Genomic DNA, 12,844 nt, shown 5'->3' with positions numbered 1-12,844 from the left:
TTGGTGCTACCATTAGATAAATATTAGGACCCTCACTTTATAAATTAGAGGTTGAGCTTTGGGGACAGAGAAGGAATTGGTAAACCTTGGCTTGGCCACAGTAAATAAGATAATGGAAGAAGTTTTCAAGAACTCAGATCTCTTGGCTTTTGGTGACTAGCTCCCTTAAGTCAGCTGTCTTTCTAGTGAGGATTCTGGTGACAGCCCACCCTGACAGAGGAACATGGGATGTCACACCTTCCCTGATCTAGAAATGGGAGCCTCAGCCTGTGGCTCCAAAGCCAACTTGTTGCTCCATGCCCTGCCCAGCTCAGCGGTTTTTAGCATCCATCTGAGCTGTTGCTTACCGCCCAGTGACCTGCGCTGACTCTGTTTCCTGACTTGTTGCTTCCTTCTTGTTTGGCTCCGTCCACTTTCTGCTGTTCCTGTCATCTGACTACAATCCCACTGGTGTCCCAACCTGCTTGGTTCTCTCTCTGAGTTAGACACACTTCAGCCCTCAATTCTGGGTCTCCAACTTAAGCCCTTTGCTAAATCCCAAAGAACTGTAACTGATGGCCCAGTCCCACAAGGGGTCCCTTAAGGATCTGCCGTTTCCCTAAGATGACCCACTCCTGCCGTCTCCTGGTCAAAGGTGAGCCGGCCAGCTGCCGTCCTCCACTCATCATTTCCACCCCAAGGCACAGCATGGATGGATGATAATGGAATTTAACCTTCTATGTGAAGGCACTTTGGGATAGCAGGGTAGCAGCACAGTAGCATAAGCTCTACCCTATAATGGTACTCCCAGTGTTTGGCTCTGGATAGTGAAATCTTCCTCCTGGGTTCCTGTGTGGGTCTGGTGGACATGAAGGTTTAGAATTTATGAGGTGAAAATTGAAGCCTTAGCTAAGAAGAAATACCCTTGAGAAAAACCTAGCTTTTTGTCAGCATCTGATAAGGGAAGACCGAGCAGGGGAAATATACAGCTGTTAATTTTATGAGGTCATTTTTACTTTAGCACTAATGAATATTTGCAGGTCTAATTACCAATATGTGTCAACACTTCTTGTGTTTGGCCAAAGGGATATCAAAATGTTTCGGACACCAAAGCTTTTTGGAATTTTTTGCCCCCTGTCCCTATAAAGAGAGAAAGCCTTATCATGACAGAAAACCCTAGCATGACACTTGGCACATACTTGGTCCTTGGATGTGTTCTTGGTGGTAGGATGATTACTGGATCAGGAGGACTTAGATGAGTTTACTCACCTTCTCTCAGGAGGGAATAGAGAATTTATGGAAGCACACTGTCAAGATTCCTTTGGGCCGTACCAGGGAAGTTTTGCTTTTCAAAATTGGTTTGCGGAGTCTCCCAGAAAACGCTTCACAATACTAACAAGTTGACAATCTCCAGAATAAGAATGCCTAATGTAAGGGGACAGATGATCCCAATAAGATTTATTTAATAATGATATATAATAAGGTAGACATGCAGCCTTTGTATTTAACAAATCCCATTACAAAACACACAAAGGAAGTAATCAAACACTAGAATGTGCAAACTCAGAAGAGATCTGACACCTGGTTTCTGAATATTAAGAAACTTGTCAAACTTACTGTGTCTCCTGGAAAGGCAGTGCTCAGATTTATGGCTGTGAAAACCCAATGTAACAGTAATCAATTTGTAATTGTTTTGTATTCTTTCCTCCCTGCAGGTTGTAATGGAGGCAGTGGATGGAATAGCAATTAACTCTTTGGGGTAAATATGAGTAAAGTCAGTGGCAGCACATTTAGCATTAAAAAAATTTTTTTGCAAACTTACAAAAGGAGGAAAGGCTTTATTGCATTCATGTAATGGTCATCCATCCCAGGCCCATAGAGTGATTTCTGTAGTAGTTGCAACCATTATCCCCTCCCTGTAGAGGTTTGAGTTGCCGTAGCTTTATCTGTATCATCCTGTAGCAGGTGATGCTCTCAACAGCTCTTTTAGTGGCTCAGTAATTTTCTTAGAGTATCTAGGCTGAAAGAAATACTTACCAGTTCCATTTATTAAGTAATTAGGTCCAAACAACAGAACAAGGCATTTGAAAAATAATACACATGAATCGAAAGAAAAAATATTCAAAATTGTACCCTTTAGTAATCATAGTTACTCGATAACGGAATATGTGTGCCTGTTGCGCACTGCACATATTTTCAGAACTTGAAATGCTATTGGACCACGCCACTCTCATTTCCTCTTCCACATTTTGGCAACTGCCAAAAACCTGGTTTCACAAGGACATCACGATCTAATGTTGAAAATGTAAACTACTTCAGGTGTGCAAGATATCAAATATCCCTGTCCTTCTCTTGAAAATATCCAGTGTTGCCCATGAGCTCACTGTCATGCCCTGGGTGACATGGTGTACACAGTTTACAGCCAGAGCTCATAGCTTCATGTCACAGGAGTGCCTAGCTTATACAAATTCAACTATAGTAGCCCCCTCTTATTCGTGGGGCCTATGTTCCAGGACCCCCAGTGGATGCCTGAAACTACAGATAGTACTGAACCCAATATATACTATGTTTTTTCCTATACATACATACCTATGATAAAATTTAACTTATAAACTAGAGGTTTATAGAGATTTAAAAGATTAACAACAGTAACTGATAATAAAATAGAAGTTATAACAATATAGTATAATCAGTTATGTGAATGTGGTCTTTCTCTTTCTCAAAATATCTTACTGTACTGTACTCACCCCTCCTCTTGTGATGATGTGCGATGATAAAATGCCTACTTCAGGAGCTGAAGTAAGGTGAATGGCATAGGCATTGTGACATAGCTTTAGACTACTACTGAAATTCTGCCAGTATGTCACAAAGAGGATCACAAGCTTAGGGTGATCCTACATTATGGAGCCATGAGTTGATGGCTGAATGCCAGGAGCAGATGATGTCAATGTTTGGGGATCCCACGTGGGATGGAGCAGGATGGCATGAGATTTCATCACCCTGCTCAGAATGGCATAAAGCATGCAACTTAAAACTGATGAATTGTTTATTTCTGGAATTTTCCATTTAATATTTTTGGACCACAGTTGACAGTGGGTAACTGAAATTGTGGAAAGCAAAGCCACATGTAAGAGGGGACTACTGTACAGTCTCTTGCTGCTAAAAGCTATTCTTGTGTTCAAAGTTCCATATTTTTAAAATTTTATTTATTTTATTATTTATTTGGTTGTGCCGGGTCTTAGATGTGGCCGGCAGGCTCCTCAGTTGCATCTCGCCAGCTCCTTAGTTGTGGCATGCAAACTCTCAGTTGCGGCATGCATGCGGGATCCAGTACCCTGACCAGGGATCGAACCCGGGCCCCCTGCACTGGGAGCACGGAGTCCCAACCAGTGCACCACCAGGGAAGTCCCAAAGTTCCATATTTTTAACGCAACATGGCCTGCAAATGTAAGTCAACTAATACGACTTACCCTCATACAAAGAATCAGAATCTATTCCAACATAGGCAGAAAAGTTAATTGTTTTGGACATACTGAAAGATATTACATCTGTATTTTGCAGGTGATTTAGGTATTTTTAAAATTTATAAACGTTTTTCAAATACAGAATACTAATACACAAAAATGTATATATAATTTTATATAAATACATGAGCCTATCTTCACCTTTTAAGAGCAGTCTCTCTTTTTCTTGTACTTTTTTGCTTGATTTCACCATCATCTTCCTCAGTCTTTCAATGTATATTCTCACGCTAATATAAACAACTTAGAATATAACCTTTTAGATTTTTCTCTTTGTTCATGTAATCTTAAACGCCATATTGATAAACACACTGATATGGATACTAGTCATCGATTTACATGATGGAGACACATTATATATTGTTTCTTGTGTCTTGCATTTTTAAATAAAAAGTACCAAGTCAGTTGACAATTCATTCTTTCAAATGACTGCATGATATCCCATGGTGTGGATGAACCACAGTTTATCCACCCATGCTCTTGTTAATGGGCATTCATCATGTTTCCAGTTTATCTGGCCCCAAAACAGCTCTACAATCCACAATTTTGTTCATATTTTCTCACATACCCAGTGGTTTTATTTCTAAGGGTTACATTCTCAGGTATAGAATTGCTGTGCTGAAGGGCATATTCAAATTAATTTTTTTTAAATAGATGTTGCTAAATAGCTTTTATTATTTATTTATTCTATCTAGATTTGATTTGCTTCTGGTTTTTTAAGTAGTTTCCAGCCATTCCTGTTTCACTTAGTAGCATTGTTTTCAGCGTCTATAGATCTGATAACATGGTTTCCCCCTTTGATGTATTGATATAATTAATTATATTGATAAAATTCTCGACACTTCATTTGCATCACAGGAATAAACTATATGGTCATAATGTATTTTTGTATACACTGCTGGATTCTTTTGCCAATGTTTTATTTAGAATTTTCATATCTATATTCCAAATGAGGTTGGTATATACTTTTCTATTTTCCTACTATTCCTTACCAGGTTTTGGTATGAAATTTATGCTTGTTCCACGAAATTAATTGGGGAGCTGTCTAGCTTTTTCTATGGCCTGGAAAAATTGAAGTAACATCGTAATTATTTTGTAAAATTAGCTAAATCTCAGCTGTGAACCCATCTGGTCCTAGCGCCCTTTTCAATGTCAGATCTCTAATCACCCTCATGAGCTTGTCTACAGTTGTTGGTCTATTCAAGTTTTCCATATCTTCTTGGATAGGTTTGGGTAATTTATATTTTGCTGTAAAATAATTTCCCCTTGGAAATATTTAATATTAAATATTCTTTTAGTCCTTCCTGAATCTGTGATTGTTCTTTCTTTTTTATCTATAATCAGACTGCTAGGTGTTGGTCTGTTTTATTTTACATTATTTTTCAAAGAACCACCTCCCAAATTTGTTTATCCTTTCTAATATCTGTATTTCCTTATCTTTTATTTTGTTGTTATAAGCTCCTATCTTTATTAATTCCTTCTCCTAGTTTCTTCTGATTTATTTTATTGTTCTTCTAGTTTCTTAAGATGAGTACCAAGTGTCTGTTTTTTTGTACCAGCCAATACCTCTATGGCCTTTTTTATTGTTTATCTAATAAGTCAGTCCTTTCTGAGATATGTGTATTGAAATGTCCAATGGTAATTGCATTTCTGCAGCATTCTCTTGCATAGGTTTTGTTTCATATATAGATGATCTTTATGTGTGTGTGTGCATTCAGGTTTATGACACATACATTTTTCACAAATTGTGCAACTTATAATTACACGGCACCTGTTTACCCTGTCCATCTTATTTGCTATTAATAACACCAATCCTGCTTTCTTTAGATTTTTATTTTACTGAATTCATTCCTTGTGTTTAATCTTTATTATTTTCTCTAGCTGTGCTTCTTGTAAACTGCATTCAACTGGGTTTCTTTTTAAGCCAGTAAGATGGTCTTTGTATTTTAATGGGAGAAATCAGTCTATTTAGATTTATTCATTGACTATTGTGCTGTATTTTGTTTCTTCCATCTTATTTTGTTTATTATTTGTTTTACATTTTTATTTCCTTTTGTTCACGTTCCTTATTTTTGCTCACATTTTATGATAAGGTTGCCATTCTTTTCCCCTCATCAATTTGGTAAAATTGTTTTCTTATTTTGCTTAGAAAAATCAGGAGTAGTTATCAGGAACTCAGTTTTGACACGCAAAGTTTGAGAAGCCTGCAAAATGCTAAGTGGGGCTTAGAGACTGTCTATAGAGTTCAAGAAGCTTCAGTTTTGCCTCCTATTCAACCACAGGGCAGTTGCTCTGAGGCCATCTCTCCAGTGTGTCCTGAGAGTGCTCAGCCTTGTGTATACACAGTTTCTCAGACCATCAGGGGTAAATGTGATTTTATTTTGAAAGCCTGGCTTCCTCAGAGTCATCCTGGGTCAGAGGAGCTTAACATTCAGCTAGCTTTGTCTAAATTTGTGCTTAATCCCCTGGAGCTACTAAGGCCCCTGTGTTTTGCTGATGGATTAGGTGTGGCTGGGAAGATGCTTTAGAGTTTGCCCCGTGTTCTGCTCTGACTGTTCCTGAGTAGGTGCAACCTAGGGAATGCCCATAGTCTTCCTGACCCCCAGAAGGATTTTTCTTGTCTGTCCTTTTCCCTGGTTCTCGCTGTTAAATTTATGGCTGTCCTGCCAGGTAGCTTGTTGCTACTATTGTGACTACTAGCCCTCTCGTAATTGCTCTCTACCAAGATCTCCGTGGTTTTTGACATCAAGGCATTTAGACAGAACTTCTCCAGGCTTTGTTTCCAGTTCCCTATGTAGAGGGAAAATAAAAGCAATCAAAGACTTAAGCCACTTGTAGGGCTGAGCTAAGGCATTTAGCTATGAATAGGTGAGGAGTTTCTGCCTGAGACCAGGGCCCAGAAACACTTGGTCCATCAGTCACAGGCCAGCTCCATCTCAAGCCACAGGGGACAGACTGAGTTTCATACCTTGTATGTCTCATCCTGTACCCATATCACTTGGTTATAAACATGATTTTCCATCCACCAAGTCTAGCATATGTTGTTGTCTCAAGAATCCAACTGGCTCTACAGATAGACCTAAGTCATATAATATAAGTACAGTAACATGCAGTAGGTGCTCAATAAATGTCAGCTTGTTTCCTTTATTGACCACAGAGGCTAGAGCAAAGCTACTTAAATCCATGAAGTTATCTCTAAATTTCCATTTTAGTTGTTCCTTCTTTATCAAACTGTCTACCTTCCTATAGCTACATTGTTTTAAGGGTACCTGAAGGATACTTTAAGAATTATTTCAATCATGCATGGTAAGACATGCAGATACAAAATGATTGCTATAAAGGAGAGAGTCTGTACTCACATTTTTCTAGAAATAGGAGATACCTTGTGACACACAGGGCACACGGGGCAGCATAGGGGTCAGTCAGGAGGCAGAGGGAGCAAAGGAAACACAGGCAGCAGCCTTTATTGTGGTTTTCATGGGAAATAATGGGCTAGGCAGGGTAAGCAGGTTTAGGATTGGCTGTTTTGAATAATTTCAGTGAGCTCCAGTGTAAGGGATGTCCCTAGTTGTCTGATACCTGGCTCTGGGATGATCAGGGCAGGAGAGTCATGGTAGAGAGTGAAAGAGCTGGATAAAGGAGGTGATGGGGGTAGGGGTTAGGCTCTGGCTTGGTTGGTTTGCATATGAAAGGGCGCCCTCCAGGTTTCTTACTCTCTAAGAATTGGCCAGCCCTGACAAGGATGGTCCCTCCAGGGTCAGCAAGGACCAAGATGTCAAAGCATAAAATATATAGAAAACAAAATGTCATGATTAATACACACATTCTGTTTTATGTTTGTGCATATTTGCTAGACCAAGAAAAAGAGGGCTCACATTGGATCAAGCAAAATCAGGGAGCTGGAAATGAGCCATAGAGAACCCGTAACCACTAAATTATCCACTAGGTAATTAAAACTATCCATTCTCTGGCTATCAAAGCCAGTTTTTAAAAAATCCATATTTGGATTCAGGGATAGACTTAGAATTCCAGAACTGGGGGCTTCCATGGTGGCACAGTAGTTGAGAATCCATCTGCCAAGGCAGAGGACACAGGTTCAAGCCCTGGTCCGGGAAGATCCCACGTGCCGCGGAGCAGCTAAGCCCATGCGCCACAGCTACTGAGCCTGCGCTCCAGAGCCCATGAGCCACAATTACTGAGCCTGCGTGCCACAAATACGGAAGCCCACACACCTAGAGCCCGTGCTCTGCAACAAGAGAAACCACAGCAATAAGTAGCCCACGCACTGCAACGAAGAGTAGCCCCCGCTCACCACAACTAGAGAAAGCCCATGCACAGCGACAAAGTCCCAATGCAGCCATAAATAAATAAATTTATTTTAAAAAAAAAAAGGATTCCAGAGCTGGAAGAAACCTTCAGATTTAGTCTATTCCTCCCCCCGCAACCCCTCACATCTGTTGCTTAAATCTCTTCCTTATTCCTGCTAAGGTGGCGTCTTACTCCTCCTTCAGGTTTTTCTGATTGTAAGTAAAGGTCCTCTCTTTATGGAGCCAAGATCTGCTTCATTTTGTCCTTGGCCTGTTAATTCCTGAAAGCCTGCTGTCTTAATGTACAAATACAAAAACACTCAGCCAAGCTCCCAGAATAACTGCCAGATCAGATAAACTATGTAAAATGGGCCTACAGAGCTGACAAAGAGACACTTGTATTTGTCACACCTATTGCACATTTAAAGATGTCACTTATGAGAATTTGTTTTCTGTCTCTTTCTCTGAGCTGGGTTAGGAAAGCCTCCACTTCAGGGTACCCCAGAGTGTTGCCAATAGCCACTGCCACACAAAATGTCCTTTCCACAGAATGGGTGGGGCTATGAGTAGGACATCTGTATTATAAATTGAAGTCTTGACTTTGGGAGGTATGGTATGTAACTCGTTTAATGCTGAATCCCTAGGGCCTAGCTCCGTGCTGAAAAAATCACAGGCACTCATTAAATCTTCACTGAGTGAATGAGAGGATGCATGGAAATGAATACAAAGTGCTAATTGGAAGGGTCTGCAAATAAGACACAAGAAAAGAAGGTTTGGGTTGCTAGTAGAAGAAAAAAGCAGTCCTCCAGGGACCAAAGTTAGGCACTGAAATCACTGATGCTGTTACAAGAAAGCAATATATTCTGAATTAGGTTTTCTCACCTGTTGAGCAAGGGGCCGACATAGAAGGGTGTTGTGTAGGTTTAAAGAGAGAATGAGCATTAGGAACTTAGCACAGAACCCATGATGAGCAGTCAAAGCACTCCAGCTATTGTTGATTTGCTGCTTCTTTATACAGTTGACCCTTGAACAACTTGGGGGTTAGGTGTGCCGACCCCCTCATGCAGTCAAAAATTCACATATAACTTTTGACCAAAACTTAACTGCTAATAGCCTACTGTTGACCAAAAGCCTTACCAATAACATAAACAGTCAATTAACACTTTATATTGTATTATATACTGTATTGTTATAATAAAGCAAGCTAGAGAAAAGAAAATGTTATTAAGAAAATTATAAAGGAGAGAAAATACATTTAAAGTACTGTATTTATCAATACTGTAAGCTTATGCCATCTGTTTACAAGATGAATCATCTGTCAGTACTTATATCTATATAGTCTTTGTAGCTGTTGTATGTATTACTAACACTAGACATCAAAAATGAAAAGATAATGTGAAAAAGAAATTCATATTTTTTTACAGGTATAATGAATCATTCGTTGATAACAGAGAAGCAGCAGTATGATTGCTTCATGGTAACCTAGCCTATACACTAAGGAATGAATTGTTGTAAAATGTCTGTGGCATAAAGTATTGCAGTCATATTCATAATACAGTACTGGAAACATTATTACTTTTTAAAAAATTGCCTACCTGTGATGATAGGCTGATATGCAGTTTCTCCAACTATGAGAGAGGAAGAGAGAGAGAGACAGGCATACTGCACAGTAATGTAATTCTTTGAAAGCAAAGTTATAAAACAGTAAGAAAACTAATACATTATTAACTTTATATTCCATATTACTCACCTTATGCCTACGTAAGGATAGGCTATCCACTTCAATACAAGTCTTGCACACAATGTTCTACACAGTAAACACTTAGGCAATGATGATGATACAAAAATGTTTACACAGTTCTTGCTGTACAGTTATTAGATTTTCACACGAAGACACATACATACTCCCAGAAGATAAGTTTATTAACCGTATGGCATGATGATTATTTAGTATTCATTAAGTGGAAGTGGATCATCATAAAGCTCTTCAACTCATGTCTCCACACTGAGTGAACTGAGGAAGAGGAGGAGGATTGGTCTTTCTGTCTTGGGTGGCAGAGATGGAGGAGGTGGAGGGGAGGCAGGAGAAGCAGTCACACTGAGTGTAAACTTATGGAAATACATCATAGTTTCTGACTTTTCTACTTTTTCATTTCCCTGAAAATGTTTGTATACCATAATCCTTCCATCATTTGCTTTAGTTTCAGCACCCATATTATAGAAGGATCCATGTTGTAAAAGTTATCAAAAGCAGTCTTGAATGATTGGAACCCTTCTGCTGGATAGTCTGATGTCAGCTTGTTTCCTGGCACTGTTTCTTCTATGTCTTCCTCATCCTCTGGCCCTGGCTTGGAAGCACTCATCTCCAACAAGTTGTCTTCTGTTGATCCCTCTGGTGTGGTGTCCATCAGCCCTTGAAGATCTGTAACTTGAAACCCTTCACCCGCCCTCTTTTTTTGCCATATCCACATTCTCTTTCATGATTTCCTTTGATTGGCTCTGTCATAAATCTTTTGAAGTCATGCACAACATCTGGACACGGTTTTCTCCAGAAGGAATTTACTGTTTCGGGCCTGATGGCTTTTTAATAACAATGATGACATCTTCAGATATCTTTCTCCTCAGTGATTTTCTTAATGGTGTCTGGGAACTTATCTGCTGCTTCTTGGTCGGCAGAATCTCCTCCTGTCATGTTGACATATTTTAAGCCAAGGCTCTTTCTAAAATTATCAAACCATCGTTTGCTGGCTTTAAATTCTCCAGCTGTAGATCCTTCACCTTCCTTTTGCTTTAAGTTGTCATATAATGATTTTGCTTTATCTCGAATCATATTAGAGTGTATAGATATGCCTTTCTTAAAGTAGTCCTGCACCAACACAAAAGCTGCTTTTCCAAGTCAAAATAAAAGGCATTTCACAAAAAGTGCAAGGTTTTTGCAGCTGCTGGTATAGCTGAAGCGATGGCTTCACAAATTTCCTTTTCTTTTTTTACAATGGTCCTTACGCTGGATTCTTTCACCTTGAAGTGGTGGTAACCACAGCTGCAGACCTCAATCTAGGGTACATATCAAGCAACTGAACTTTTTCTTGTAACGTCCTGACTTTCTCTGCTTCTTGGGAGCACTGCAAGCATCACCAGTAGCACTTCATGTGGGTCCCATAGGTGCCAAGGTTTATGGCATTGAACTTAAACATGATGAAAAATACTCAAGAACTGCAAGAGATCACTTTTTACTGCCATATCCTATTTACTTGAAACAAACTGCTCACTTAGAGATGATTAGCATAACATGGCATCTTAAGTGGATACTCACAACACTTGAGCTCATCACAATAGCAACAGGAGACAACTACAAATTATTACAGTAGCACAGTATGTACTACAGTTAATTTTCTGCGGGTGTGATTTAATACTGCATCTTTACTGTTATTTACATTTCTCTCAACTGCAAATGGCACCATGTATGGTCTGTAAGTGTTTGTGTGCTTGTTTTGATAAATTTTAACTTTTTAGACTAGATTTGTGTATGTTTTATGGTGATAAATGATAAAATAGACTAGAATCTACATATATTTTATGCATTAATGACATACCTAACTTTTACTTATATTTGTCGATATTTCTAGGCTATACAGTTTGCAAGTTTTTCAAATTGTCACAGATCTCCAAGACATTTTCCAATATATTTGTTGAAAAAATCCACATATAAGTGGAACCATTCAGTTCAAACCTGTGTTGTTCAAGGGCCAACTGTAATCATGAGAGTATCTAACCCTATGCTTATAAGTAGGCCTTCAAATTGTAATCACTGATGATCATTTGAATGATGCTGATGATGATGAGAGTGTGGTGGGAAATTTCACCACTTAGAAATATGGCCCCAGTCGTAATAATGCTTGTACCTAATGAAGGACCCAGCAATGTAAGCTCTTCAGTGTCAACAGAATTACTGACAAATGAGTAAGAGGAGCATCACAGCATCAGTGGGAGATGCCTCTAAAAGAGACATATGCTTCGTAAAGAAGCCTTGTGTGCTGTATGTACATGCTTATTTAAAGACAGAGGAAGTGAGGATACGGGGAGGGGGAAGGGTAAGCTGGGACAAAGGGAGAGAGTGGCATGGACATATATACACTACCAAATGTAAAATAGATAGCTAGTGGGAAGCAGCTGCATAGCACAGGGAGATCACCTTGGTGCTTTGTGACCACCTAGAGGGGTGGGATAGGGAAAGTGGGAGTGAGGGAGATGCAAGAGGGAAGAGATATGGGGACATATGTATATGTACAGCTGATTCACTGTGTTATAAAGCAGAAACTAACACACCATTGTAAGGCAATTATACTCCAATAAAGATGTAAAAAAAATCCCTATTAAAAAAAATTTAAAAGACAGAGGAAGTAGAAGTTTGAGAACGGGAAAGATAAAAAGAAAGACAGAGAAGGATTTTTACCTCTTCTAATAAAAACGTTATCTTGTGACAGTCTTCGGGTAATTGCCATAAAGAATCCGTCTTCCCAAGTGGTTGGAAGTAAATTGGAAAATCCGTTGAGATTACTTTTCTGATTATCAGTCATTCTCACAAGAAAATAAAGAGGAATAGGAGGAAAAATATATATACATTTGGAGAGCTTTTTGGTATGTGGAGGAACTGGAAACTTTTGGGGTGATGCCAGAGTTGCCATCATCTACAGTAGCCTAGAACATTCCAGAGCTCAGCCTGCCACCCCAGCCTGCTAGACTTGGGCCCAGACAATCAGGGTCCGGTGAGGAGAATGGGCCTCCTACACCCGGAGTGTCCATCTACCATGTTCTCTCTCAGCCCTGTGTAAGCAGCTTCAACTTTTTAATTAGCAAATATAGTGAAAAGTTTTCAATTCCTTGGTTTCTAAAGGAAGTCTTTCAGGGAGTGGTAAAATGAAAAGTGAAATATGTGGACATGAGGCAAAAGTAAGGGGTGCTGGTTGTTGGCCCCCAGTGGAAGGAGAACCCAGGTGTGTGGCTGGACTGACAGACGGGCATTCCCCAGACTTGTCA

At 39.5% G+C, this 12,844-nt stretch overlaps 1 protein-coding gene and 1 long non-coding RNA gene across 3 annotated transcripts in view; one reads left to right on the top strand and one right to left on the bottom strand.

The window, feature by feature from the left end:
• The window catches only part of LOC141278444 (uncharacterized), a 44,550-nt gene extending 43,151 nt beyond the window's left edge, over window positions 1–1,399 (bottom strand). Inside the window, exon 1 of the long non-coding RNA XR_012331196.1 lies at window positions 1,249–1,399. This is a non-coding gene — a long non-coding RNA (uncharacterized lncRNA). The remainder of the gene's footprint in view (window positions 1–1,248) is intronic.
• Window positions 1–12,844, top strand: part of CPNE4 (copine 4) — a 565,144-nt gene that overhangs the window by 341,555 nt on the left and 210,745 nt on the right. The gene's annotated exons all lie outside the window — the stretch shown is intronic.

The sequence above is a fragment of the Tursiops truncatus genome, chromosome 4 (genome assembly GCF_011762595.2).
Source record: "Tursiops truncatus isolate mTurTru1 chromosome 4, mTurTru1.mat.Y, whole genome shotgun sequence".
Taxonomy (NCBI): domain Eukaryota; kingdom Metazoa; phylum Chordata; class Mammalia; order Artiodactyla; family Delphinidae; genus Tursiops; species Tursiops truncatus.
Note: the sequence above shows the minus strand (reverse complement) of the source record. Positions and strands in the feature narration are given on the sequence as shown.